This window comes from Sturnus vulgaris, chromosome W (assembly GCF_052056855.1).
Source record: "Sturnus vulgaris isolate bStuVul1 chromosome W, bStuVul1.hap1, whole genome shotgun sequence".
Lineage (NCBI taxonomy): Eukaryota > Metazoa > Chordata > Aves > Passeriformes > Sturnidae > Sturnus > Sturnus vulgaris.
In genome coordinates this window covers 71,141,766-71,155,853 of record NC_142282.1, presented here as the reverse complement: position 1 = coordinate 71,155,853, position 14,088 = coordinate 71,141,766, and positions in this window count along the sequence as shown.

Genomic DNA, 14,088 nt, shown 5'->3' with positions numbered 1-14,088 from the left:
AAAGGGGGGGCGGGGAGAAATTGGATCCCAGCCAGCTCTGTGTGGCCAGGAGGGGAGAGGGACCAAGATACAGGGCACAGCAGGGGTCACGGAATGTACCATTTACAATGCATCTAGGAAATGCAACATCTCCCAGTTTTTTGTTTAACAAAGTTGAAAGAAGGATATTAGTTTCATTCAAATTATGATTTTGCGCACCACTTGCAGTTGGTGGGAGGGTTAGATTGTTCTAAGTTTTTCATTTCTATGTGATTGACTACTCAGGTAGAGGGAATGAGACTATTAATGGCTTTGAAAACTAAGCGACGTAGGATTCCGAACGCCGTTATTACAAGAAAAAGAATAACAAAAATTAACATAATTGTTTTGACTATAGATGTCCACCACCCTGTGAGTCCCCAGCCTTTGAACAGTCCATTGAACCAATCTTCAGATTCTTGCTTCACTTGTCTGATCAAGTTGTTCATGTTTCAGAGGGCAGCATGGATGTTAGGAGCTTTCGAGGTCAGGTCCATACAGCAAAGTCCTTCAAATTCCTGGAACTTATGTCCGTGCAGTAGCAAGAGAAAATCTATAGCAGCACGATTTTGTAGTGTGGCTTGTAGGGTTTGCTGTTGCTGCTGTGGACAGACATTTGTTTTTCTGTTGGAGCGTCTGTGCCAGGGTCACCCAGATGTTCTGACGTGGCTGAGGGACGATCCATGCAGCTGCTAGACTGTTCAGTGTTAACAGGAAGACAGCTTGGATGGGGTTCATCACAGGACTGAGAGAAGAGAAGCTTTTCTCTAAAAGGAAAGACAAACATTATAAAACCTATTAAAAGTCTCTATCTGCCGGAATGCCACCTTCTATGAGGATTTCTTTTCCTTTTTTCCGGCGGCGTCTTCTTTTTGAAGCCACAGCTACCTGCTCCTCGTTCTCCTCAGTTGGAGCAGGATGTTTGGGGACATACGGTTTCACCCACTTTTGGGGAATCCACCAAGGGCCTGAGGGAGTGGATAGGCACACATAGCCACGCCCCCAGGTAATGAGCTCATAGGGACCTTTGATTTCCCAGGTTTCTGGGTCCCTAATCAAAACTGGAGGATGTTGGGATAACTTGAATTGTTTACTACTGTTAAACTGATGTACCACAGGTGGACTCATGCTTTCAAATGAACAATTCAGGAAATTGATAGTAAACATGGCTTTGCAGAGCTTCTGCTGTGGAGACATCCACACAGTTGAACTGCTCTGTTTAGCCAAAACCTGCTTGAGCGTCTGATTGGCTCGCTCAACTACACCTTGGCCTGTGGGGGAGTGGGAGGTGCCAGTTTTATGTTCCACTCCCCACTGCTGGATGAATTCCAGGAACTCCTTGGACTTATACGCTGGGCCCTTATCAGTTTTGATTTCCCTAGGGATCCCCAACACTTAAAAGGCTTGCACTAGGTGTTGTTTGGCATGCATTGCCCTTTCTCCCATGTGGGCAGAGGCATAGACTGCGCCTGAATATGTGTCAATGCTAACATGCACATATTTGAGGCGACCAAAACTAGGAATGTGTGTGATGTCTGTTTGCCATACCTCACAACTGCCAAGACCTCGGGGGTTAACCCCCATGCCTATTGAGGGCATGGTGTGCAGCTGACAGTTGGGACAGGTGGCCACAATGGCTCGAGCCTGACTCCGTGTTAGCTGGAACTGACGCATTAGACCTGGTGTATTCTGGTGATACTGCTGGTGGCTCAGCTTTGCCTGTTGGAAGATGTCAGGAAGGCGTGCTTATTCTGCTGGGGTTGCAAGGGAGTCTGCCTGACGGTTCCCTTCTGCAATTTCGCCTGGCAAATCTGTGTGTGATCTCACATGCATCACATAGAATGGGTGTTCTCTATGAGAAAGTAAATAAATTAGTTTGGAAAGCAACCTGAAAAGCTGCTCATTCTCGATGTCTCTGAGCACTGCCTGCTCTGCCCTGGACACTACCTGTAAGGGTCAGTCCGAAGTTCCCCTCGACTTTGCCTCCCGACCGTCGCAAGGAGACCTCGAGGGCCCCCACCCAGGCTGACTCCCAACAATGGTTTACTGGCCGGGCCAAGGTGGATGCTCATGACTGTGTGCTGGTGTATTGTGTTCACTGGACCGTGCTGTCGTGGCACCAACCAGAGACTGTGTTGTACCAACTGAGGACTGCTTGTCTGTACCTGTCTCCTGCAGCACCACACAATAGTCCATAAATCTTCCCACCTTTTGGCCAGAGGCCACTCGCTTTGGAGAAGGACTATAAAAGAGCGACCCTCTGGAAAAGACCCTTTGAGATCTCTCCACTGATGAAGACCCCTGAGATCTCCCCACAGACGAGGACTCGTCTATCGGATGACCCGCGAGGACGCCCGTCTCGTCTGTTGGTAGCTATTCTCCCATCCCTTCCTTTCCTTCCCCTTTCCTTATCCTGTACCTCTCCCCTTTACCGTAACTGAATTGTTGGCATTTGATGAAATGCATTGCTGTTGTTGACTAAACTGATTTTCTGTTGTTGAATAAACTGATTTTGTCCCCTGCATTTTGCCTGTTTGCACCTTTGAGATCAAAAGAACCATCATGACTCCCGCTCTGCATTAATAGCGGATCGTGACATTAAATTGGCGTCACGGACAGGATTTTCTGGCAGACAGAAGGGATGCAAGGTTGTCTGTAGTCTGTATCAGGGGAAGGAAGTCTTACTCCAGCCGCACCTAGCTGGCCACCTCGGATGGGCGAGCCTGTCTAGAAAGCAAGGGGGGGGTTTCTGATTTCCCGCAGACTGCAGACACCTTGGTGTGGAGCATCCCCAGACTCGCTTGAGGGTTCTGTCGTCAGAATTTCACAAAAGATCTACTGGTGCAAAAGGCGGGACACTGTTGTTGTTGCTGTTGTTGTTGCTGTTGTTGTTGTTTTGTTGTTTTTTATGATGTTTGACTACTTGGTGCAGTGAAGAGACAACCTGGTGTTTTGGTAACTAAGGAGTACCTCCCAAGTAGTTTGGTCTCTTCACCCACACAGGGAAGCGAAGGGGGGCACACAGCGGAAGCTGTTTCGTTGTGTGTGGTAACTTAAGCAATAGACCGCCCTGTTGTGGTTTTTACTTTTCCCTTCACAAAATGACTGAGAATTCCACTGTAACAGATAAAACTGCATTTTATGCTCTATTAGCTAAGTATAGCGCCAGACCGTCCCAAGGTGGGGAGGAATGGGCGAACAATAATTGGTTTAATCTGGAGAATGTGATTGATAGAATATATTCTCTGCAACATGAGTCAAAGTTCAAACTGGGCAAAGATAAAACCATGCTCTGCTCGGTTTTAGGAGCTTGTCTTACGGCAGCTATAGAAACTCGCTCTGAGCGCAGAAATGAGGAAAGAACAATTATAGACTCTCTACAAAATCTTGTTCAAATTTTGCAAAAACAATTAGATCAAGAAAGGAATGAGAACCATTTGTTGCGAGATGAAAATAATTTGTTAAAAGCTGCCTTAAGAGAAGAATGGGACGAAAATTCAAAGCATGCTGATTCACCAAAAGGAACACAGGAGAAGGAAGCTATTCACATTAATCCAATGTACTCTCCAAAAGACCCAATTTTGATGAAAAATTGTGGGGAACACTGCTGCTCCAACTTGAAACCTGTGATTAAAATAGAATATGATTATATCAGTGATGCACCCCCCGAGCAACCTTCTCCACAGGTTCTGGGCAGTGTACCAGAGCAAACTTCTCCACAAGTTCTGAACAATGCACCAAATCAATCTCCTGCACAGGCTCTGGGAGTTGAGCCAAAGCAGTTCACCTGGACTGGGCTTTCCCAAGGGTCTGAACATTCTCCCACTTCGGCCCACCACACTTTAGCCCAGGAATTAGAAAAGATACCCAAACCTGACAATACAGCTGTCTATCAATACATTGATGATATTCTGGTGGGAGGGGATGAAATAAAAGTAGTGGGGGATACCCAACAAAAAATAATCTCTCATTTGGAAAACCCTGATTTGCAAATTTCCTCAGAGAAAATTCAAAAACCTTCTCAGGAGGTGAAGTTTTTGGGAATTTGGTGGAAAGGAAGTATGACATGTATTCCACCTGATATTCTAACCTCCCTGGATCAAATTAAATTGCCTGAATCCAGGAAAGATATCCAACAGGATCTAGAATTATTAGTGTTCTGGAGAAAACACATCGCAGTCACTATTGAGACCCCTCCCCCTGACGGGGTGGCCCAGAGATCCTCAGTTGGGAAGTGGTATGCCCAGATAAAACATTACTGTAACATCTTCTTAGTGATAGAAAGAGCTGTAAAAAATCTGGCAATACAAGAAACTGAGAGCTTGGCAAATAGCCATGACAAACCTGCCTTGGTAAGTAAAGTAGCCACTCCTTTCTCCCCTGAACAATCAGCAAATTCTTGGTTCACTTATGCTTCTGCCAAACGAGAGGCAAAGGTGGGGAAATACAGGGCAGTAGCCCTCCCCACTTCTGCTGGTGAACAAATTTTTACTGAGGGAGAAGGCAGCTCTCAGACCGGTGAGCTGACAGTTGTTTGGAGTGTCTTCCAACTTGAGGTACAGAATATCTCTCTTGTTTACATCTACACTGACTCCTATGCTGTGTTTAAAGGAGGTACAGAGTGGCTTCCTTTTCAGCAGCAAAATGATTGGGAAGTTAACAGAATTCCAGTCCACGCTACACACTGGATAGTTCCATCATTTTAATCTCCTGCCTCCTGGAGGCAGACTCTGTTTGTGTTTACTTTTCACAGAAGAACACCGAGGGACATGAAGAAGCACCCCCCTTAGTGTTGGATGACAAACCAAGGTTTTTCCTCCTTTCGTGGTGACACAAGGTGATGATGTCGCAATAACTTGTAAATTAGCAACTGGATCCCTCACTGAACCTGCATACAGTTATGGCATAGGATCTCATGGCCGGACTTTATATTGCAAACCCCAAAATCAAGACTGTTGGCTAAACCTAACTGCTGTACAATTTTCCTATAAAATCATGTGTGGGAAAAATGATACAAAATACTGGGGAGAACTTGATGTTAATGTTGTAACACCTACTACCCAACCACCGGTTGTGCTAAGCCCTGCAATTTTTCAATTTGGACCTTATGTAATTAGAAAAACTGGCCAACAATCCGGCATGGTCTCTCAAACAAATCAAATTATTGATGCAAAATAATGTCTCAGAAGTCCAACCAGCTTGTTCACCCTTTCTACAAACTTCTTTTGAGGGATGGACAACCTGGCTGCGGAAACGAAATCCTGCTAAAAAACGAATGGCAAGAGACATAACCGGTGTTGTGGGAAGAGGATTGGGAATTTTGAATAGCATCGATTCGGAAGTACTAATGAATAAATTGGCTACCACAGCTGGAGATGTAACCAAATTACAACGGCCCCTACAAACAGCCTTAACAGCTTTGGGAGCCCAACAATGGTTGTTCTCAGTTGTATCCAGGCCCAGTTGTGGATGCAGTCAGTTGCTGCTTTAATTATAAGAGAAGGTGAGGAAGGCACTTTTCCCACTGAAATCCGAAAAATAGTCTGGGACAGTGCCACTGATTTTGAAAAAGAATTCCAGTCCTGGTGGACCTATGATCCCAGCACAAGCATTGCCACAGCCTTTGTACTGACGATTCGTAATGCTTCAGTGCATTCAATATTCCCCATCATTGCATTAGGGTTGAACCATGATGGAGCTATTCTCTATCCTTTCGAGCATAGGGAATGGGCCCGTCAAATCGGTGGGAGGTGGCAAACTGTCAATTTGGAAACTTGCATTGTCCGGGAACAACAAGGGTTTATCTGTGAAAGTAAGGCAATCAGAGCTCAAGATATCTGCTTGGACACAGAACAGAATGTTTGTAACTTTGAAATCCATCCAAATGAGATTCCTGAAACTGTATTAGTATATATAGGCAATGGATGTGCATGCTTTAGAACTGCTTGTGATAGTGTTTTTATAGAAAATTTGGTACTGAATACTAAAAATCATTCAAACTTTTGTGTCTGCAACTTTACTAGGATTTCAGGATGTGATTTTTCCTATGTAGCCCCAGTTACTTCTCACCATCTTTTGCAGTCAAATTACACACTGATCCAGCATCTATTGCCCACTCCAATTGGAATGAACCTCTCTCTGGTGAAGCAATTGTTGCTCCACCAAGATCTGATCGAAATTTTGAAGAAGATCAAGAAAAACGGACAGAAAACTCTAATAGCTGTTCATCACAATGTGGAAAAAATACATCGTGTTTTGGAAAGAGTAAAGACAGATGCTGAACACGGGTGGTGGGATACTCTATTTGGGTGGTCACCTACTGCTACAGGTATCCTGAACAAATTGTGTCATCCCATCATTGTTCTCTCGATTTTAGTTTTAATTGGTTTTGTTTTGTCAGCAATTCTATACATCATGACTTGGAGAATAACGAAACAATTAACACAATTGGCATCTGTGACAGATATACCCAGATCGGCTACTGTTGACATCCCCAGGGTTATTGACACAAGGTTTCAAATAAAATAAAAAATGAATATTTTCTTTTTTTTTTTTTTTTAATTAGAATTGTTTAATCAAAAACTTGCTTTAAAAATTGATTTATTTCTAATCAAAAATTGAACAAATTGTTTGAAGTCGTTAGCAATCAACAAAATTGAACATAATTAATCTGTTTTGTTTTCCCTTTTCTCCTTTTCCTTATCCTGTCCCTTATCTTTTTCCTACTCTCCTGTCTCTGTTTTTCTGGGATATGCTACCAACGGGGACGAGTCCTGAAGACAGCACAACTGAAGACTTCACTACAACTCTACAAAAGGGCGCTCTTGACGACGATCGTGAGTCACGGGGTGGTGTAAGGGTCGGTCCGAAGTTCCCCTCGACTTTGCCTCCCTACCGTCGCAAGGAGACCTCGAGGGCCCCCACCCAGGCTGACTCCCAACAATGGTTTACTGGCCGGGCCAAGGTGGATGCTCATGACTGTGTGCTGGTGTATTGTGTTCACTGGACCGTGCTGTCGTGGCACCAACCAGAGACTGTGTTGTACCAACTGAGGACTGCTTGTCTGTACCTGTCTCCTGCAGCACCACACAATAGTCCATAAATCTTCCCACCTTTTGGCCAGAGGCCACTCGCTTTGGAGAAGGACTATAAAAGAGCGACCCTCTGGAAAAGACCCTTTGAGATCTCTCCACTGATGAAGACCCCTGAGATCTCCCCACAGACGAGGACTCGTCTATCGGATGACCCGCGAGGACGCCCGTCTCGTCTGTTGGTAGCTATTCTCCCATCCCTTCCTTTCCTTCCCCTTTCCTTATCCTGTACCTCTCCCCTTTACCGTAACTGAATTGTTGGCATTTGATGAAATGCATTGCTGTTGTTGACTAAACTGATTTTCTGTTGTTGAATAAACTGATTTTGTCCCCTGCATTTTGCCTGTTTGCACCTTTGAGATCAAAAGAACCATCACGACCCCCGCTCTGCATTAATAGCGGATCGTGACACTACCCCCGCTACATAGGCTGAGTCTGTCACCAAGTTTATTGGCTCTGAGAACTTCTCAAAGGCTCTCACAACTGCTGCCAGTTCAGCTACCTGGGGTGATCCCTCCACAAACTCAACATCATCTTCCCAATGATGAGTCTGGGGATTTTTCCAAGTCATCACCAACTTGCGGGACGTCCCGGATGTATCCGTGAACACTGTGAGAGCTTTGAGTGGTCTCCGACTCCTCTTGTCACGAGGAATGAGGTGGAATTCCTCATTAAACAGCTTGTGAGACGGGGCATGGACTGATATTTGTCCTCTGTAGCTGTCCAGGGCTAATTGGAGACTGGCATTGCACTGGAGCAAATACTCAAACATCTCTTTAGTCAATCTCTCAGGAGAGTTCTTTCCCTCCTCAGACAGTTTTACTGGGAGGTGAATACATGTGAAGTCACAACCAGCTAGTTCATACAGTCTGATCCTTGCTTTCCGAACCAGCTGGGCTATTAACTCTTGTGGCTTAGTGATAGTTTTGGATCTTTGGTGGGAGAGGAAGACCCACTCTATGATTGAGTGACTCTCTCTGCTCCTTGATCCATTGGAATATTAACCCGTGTAAGTGTGGCAGTTTTCCTAGGACAATGAATTTGAAGGGCAGCTCGGGCTGGTAACGTTGAGCTTGCCTCTCTCCTAAGGTCTTTTGTACCTTTTCGATTGCAGTCTTTGCCCCTGGGGTCAGTTCCCTGGGAGAAAGCAGCTCTCTCTCCCCTTTCAATAAATTGAAGAGACGTTCTAGGTCCTCATTAGTGAGGCCTAGCCAGGGCCTAACCCAATTCAATGACCCACACAGGGAATGGAGATCTGCTAAGGTTTTTGGATTACAATTAATTTCCAATTTTTGCGGAACAATGGTCCGTGCAGTAATTTCCAGGCCCAGGTACTTCCAAGGTGGCATCCTTTGGACTTTGTCCTCCTGCAATTCAAATCCAGCAGAGGTTAAAACTTTAACCACTAGGTCAAGTCTGTCTTGGAGTAGAGAGTTATCGGGTGCACACACTAGCACATCATCCATGTAATGAAGGATGATGGCCTCCCCTCTCTGGGCACGCACCTGGGACAGCAATGAGGCCACATGCCACTGGCAGATGGAGGGACTACATTTTAATCCCTGGGGCAAAACTTTCCAGTGGTAGCGCTTCACTGGGGCTTCTCGATTGATGGTAGGAACCGAGAAGGCGAACCTTGGGGCATCCTCTGGGTGTAGGGGAATGTGGAAGAAACAGTCCTTGAGGTCTAGAACAGCCAATTGCCAATCTCTGGGAAGCATTGCTGGAGAAGGCATTCCAGGTTGGAGAGACCCCATGTCCTCAATTACTTTGTTTATTTCCCGGCGGTCGTGGAGCAGCCTCCACTTGTCTTTCCCTGGTTTGTTTATCACAAAAACCGGGAAATTCCAAGCACTTTTGGTCTCTTCAATGTGGCCTTTAGCCAATTGTTCCTCCACAAGCTCCTCAAGCGCCCTGAGCTTCTCCTTACTCATCGGCCACTGTGCTACACACTTTGGGGTATCATCTAGCCATTTCAACTTTTGGGTAGGGCGCCCCACAGTGGCCGCTTCTAAAAATCCCGAGAAGTCTTAGGAATAATCAATTTTACCCCCCACTGGGACATGGTGTCTCTCCCCCATAGAGGGCATTTATAGTCTGTAACAAATGGACAGATTCTAGCCAATTTTCCATCCGGCCCCTCAATTTGTATGATGCTTTTTGATATTTTTGCCAATCTGACTACTCCTACACCCTGGATTCTGCCTGCCACAGGCTGAAGTTCCCAATGTGATGGCCACATCCTTTCGGGTATGATAGTCACATCAGCACCCGTGTCCAGTACCCCCTCCACATGGAGGTGATCTGATCCATGGGTTAGGTTGCATGCCAGAGAAGGTTTGTCCTCACCCACCACTTCTGCCCAGTAGACTTCACGTGATTTTCCATCTACTGGGACCTCCTGTGGAACAGGAATGGCCTGGGCGAGGATTTGTCCCTCAACCAGGTAATATGGTGGTAGAGGACATCGTGCCAGGAGAATGAGGCCAGTTATGCTTCCCTTGATGGCCATGGGAACAACCTCAATCTCTAGGGGTGTGTGTGCTGTGTCACCGACAACAAAGTACTCACTGTCCAGTTTCATGTGGTTTAACGTCACGTCCTGTGTACTGTTAGGTAAGTCCACTGTAATGACTGTCCAATCAGGTGACCTGAAATGAAAACCTTTTGTAGTCACAAGCCTAAAACGGCTTAGTGGCTTCCAAACCTTGTTAATTGAACATTTAATCTTTTGATTGCCATGCATCCCCACACCCTCTATCCCATCCTCCCCCTTTTTGTTTATTAAGAGAGAGTCTTTTGCGAGTGTGGAGCCCGCAGTATTTATAGCCGAGCACGCTATTGTGTTAATGGCGGGTACGCGCTGTAAAGCTAGTTTTTTTGTTTGTTGGTCTTCTTCTGTTTCTGGTTGTGTGGACAGTCTCTGGCGAAGTGTCCTGGCTGCTTGCACTGGAAGCAGATGATGTGCTGCAGTTGCTCTGGTGACATTGGTTGCTTTTTGGCTTCTGGTGTTACAGTTGCCATAGTCTTTGGGCGTGCCAGTCCTGGATTTCTTTCGTGTCCACTGAGCAGTTCTGCTTTCCTGGCGCAGGCTTCTATGATCTCTGCTAAGCTAGGTGCTGGCTCAAGGGGAAGGCCAAGAATAACCCTACGGCAGGTTTCATTAGCATTCCTCTGAGCCATTTCTTTAATTAATTCAGCTTGTAATACTGGATCAGACACCTGTCTTTCCACTTGCGCACGAAGGCGGTCCACAAACTGTAAGAAATTCTCAGAAGCAAACTGTTTAATGTTAACATAACTGCCTTTAGTATCTACTGTTGGTAATTGATTAAAAGCCTTTTCTGCAACATTGCATATTTTATCCAGGACAGACTTGGATAGTACTCTGCTTTGGCTTTCGGGGCAATGCCAATCCTTTTCCCCACATAGGTGTTCATATGTTATGTCATTATTATCAGCATCTTTTGCATTATCTGAGCTTTTTAAAAGCTCTAGTAAAAGCACTTTCAAAGATCTTTTCCACAGGCTTTCCCATAGATCATATTCTGAAGGAGTTAACAGACATCAGAAAAGCTCTTTGATATCATATGGAACCAGTTCGTTTGAGTTAAAGTTGGCTCTCATCATGCCTTTAAAGATTTCACTATTTCTACCAAATTCTCTCTGTACTTTAGAAATTTCCTTTTTTATCTTGATAGGATAAAGTTTGATAACTTCTTCTACCATTCCTCTTACCAAGATAAACTACAGGAGCAACTGATGGTATATACTCTTTTTCCTGGTGTTGACTTTCAGGGCTGGGTATCCCCCCCCCCACCCGGCCCGGGAGGCTGCCCAACCCCCCCCCACCACGGGGACACCATCCGTCCCACAGGGGCTGTGAGCTGATCCCTCCCCACCCCCACCGGCACTGAACTCAGCAGGGGCTCCACTGCCCTCCCCCACCCCGCAGCAGCTTGGAGGGAAGGAATGTGAAACCGGAGAGGGGGAGGGGTGGTGGGATCCAGGGTTGCAACACCTGTGGGCGGGGTCGCTGGGTGCCGTGCAGGGTGGGGTCTTGGAGGGGGGAGGGGGCAGTGGAGCCGAGGGCAGGGATGGGTTATGGGAGGGGACACGCTTAGGGGCAGGGACCGGAGGGTGAAGGGGGTTTTGGGATGAAGGAGGAAACACGTGGCTGCCACCATATGGGACCCCCCCCCCTACGGCTGTATCGCATGGCCAGAGCTATCTGGGACCCCGACACCTTGAGGTGTAGCCACGTGGCCGTTGCCCAGAGGGGAAGGGAACAAGGAAGGAGTGCTGACAATTTTCCAAAAATTATCAGAGCCAGGAACCCACAAAAACCGCAAAAAACACAAAAAAACCTCTGTGCCACCGCTTTGAAACCGATCAAAGCTCCCTGCCTTCCGCCACGCCTGGGTGACTGCGTCCAGCCCCCACCAGTCCGCACGCCACACCACGTGGTTGCAGGCACACCGAGCCGTCACATAGGCCACGCACACGCCCGCGCCGTATCTCTCCTCGAGAGCGGTGCCACGCCAGCCAAATGCCACCGGTGAGACCCCCACGCCGAGCTCCAGGAACCCAAACGCCGCAAAAGGAGACTCCACTCACCTTTTTTTTTCTTGCAGGCAGAGGCGTCTGAGTAAATGTAGTGGGTCTACGTCCAGAACCGACCTGCCTGGGCTTCTGACAGGCTCCAGGTTAGTGCTTAAAAGTCTTCGAACTGCACAAAATGCAGCTAAAAGAAATTTAAGCTAGTTGATCAGCTCCAAGGCTTCTTGAATCCTGAAAATAGGAGTCACAGCCAAACGTGAGGTGCTCTGTAGATACCATTCACATAGGGCGCCAACTGAGGCTTTTTCTCGACCCTAAAATGGGGTTCTTCGCCCTTCCTCTGGTCTACCTCAGGTGTTAGGGTGATGGCTCCCAGGGCCCTTGCCTCACGAACGTAAATTAGATAACAAAAGAGGCTCTTTTCCCTGATGAAGTTACAGGGTTTATTTCTCCTGGGTAGCGAGGAAAAGAGGGAGAAAGAGAAAAAGAGAAAAAGAAACAGAGGTCAGGGGGCACAGATCTTTTCTAGGGTCTGCAAAGGGTGGCAGGGAGAAACTGGATCCCAGCCAGCCCTGTATGGCCAGGAGGGGAGAGGGACCGAGCTACAGGGCATAGCAGGGGTCACGGAATGTACCATTTACAATGCATCTAGGAAATGCAACAGTCTTTCCTACCTGCTCGATCAGAGGCACATTAGTAGAGCAGTATGGACCTGAGGGGTAGATGTACATACCTTCACACACCTCGCAGTGGGAGTGTGGCTAGAGCTGGAGGTTTTATATTCTTCCTGATAATTTGAGCCTTTAAAACAAATCCAGAGGTAACAGACCAAGTGAAAATACAATGCCAGAGTGCGGAAAGAGACTGTTACCTATCTGAACACCTACATAAATTCCACATCATACTCTTTGTTTAGGAGACCAAGCCAATGTCCGTGTAAATGAAAACAAGTGTGAATATTGATTTTTCTTGAATCAAGACTCAGCTTTATGTCCAACTCAAAGGCCAATAAACCAGATAGGCTCCGCTGAGCACAGTGCACAACTAACATGGAAGACAGTAATTTGACCTCTTATGTAAGCAGTGTTGGAATGGTTCCCCATCCAAAAGGAAGGATGTCAAATGCTCCTTTGGAAATATTTTAACTTGTCTGCATTTCTTTCTTTGTAATGAACTAATCTCTAACAAGCCAGGAGGTGATTGTGTTCAGTAGAAACAGATCAATGGCAACATTTAGCCTAAAGGTTTTATGAGATTGATCAGGAAGTTCGATTTAGATTTAAAGGCACTGTAGTCATATTTAATTTTATTTCTCTCCCTACTTGAGTCTCTTAAACTGGGATCTTCAACTGGACAGGAACGGGACACTGAAGCAAATTTTAATGGATGACGTAATGGCTTACCTGGAAGCATTTTGTGGGAATTGATTTCTTCTAGGTATGCATCAGCCAGCATTTTAGTGTGAAGGAAATCTTCAAACAGGTAAACAAAAATTCCCGTTGGTTTAAAACCTGACTGCTATATTAATTTTTCACTTTTGAGAAAATTTTCATGACCTTTAAAATTCAGACTATATCAAGTATTGTTTCAGCCATTGAAGAAAGTGCTTTTGAGAGAGATAGGAGAGGGAAACCAAAACATTTCTCAGAGCCACGCTTTGAACTCTGTCCTTGTTATAAACGGCACTTGAGCAAATTCATTTGCCTTTGGAACAGAAAACGGCAAGGTAACAGGCTTATCATTACGGATTTGAGTGTTCCAGGTTCTTCAGATATTAAGTGATCTATTCAAGATGATCTCTTACTGAAATAGATCCATTTTGAGAAGGGATATGGATTTCTTAGAAGAAAGCAAATCCCTATGTTAAAACGGTGTGGTAGGTGGTTTTGCTTCTTTAGATTTTAGAACTTGCAAGGCACAATCGACTTCATAGTTCGAGATCCAAATAAGACCACGACATTCCAAACAGGTGTTTCTTTTTGGTTGTTTTTCAATCTGTATATCTTTGGATTGTAACCAGTAGAACTGTGCTTGAACCGGAAAGAAGTAGCGGAGGTTTCAGAAGTGGAACATACAGTGGAACAGTAAGCTGAGAGCATTGTGCAAGGAGAGGAAAGAGGGGAAAATGGTAAGAGTTTCCTGAGTCGGAAGGGACCCCTAGGGATCGGCAAAGTCCAACTCCTGGCCCTGCACAGACACTCCAACAGTCCCACCCTCTGCATCCCTGAGAGCATTGGCCAAACGCTCCTGGATCTCTGGCAGCCTTGGGGCTGTGCCCATTGCCTGGAGAACCTATTCAGTGCCTGACCAGCCTCTGAGGAAAAAAACCTTTCCCTGATAGCCAGCCTAATCGTCCCCTGACACAGCTCCTGGCATTCCCTTGGCTCCTGTCCCTGGTCACAGAGAGCAGAGAGCAAAG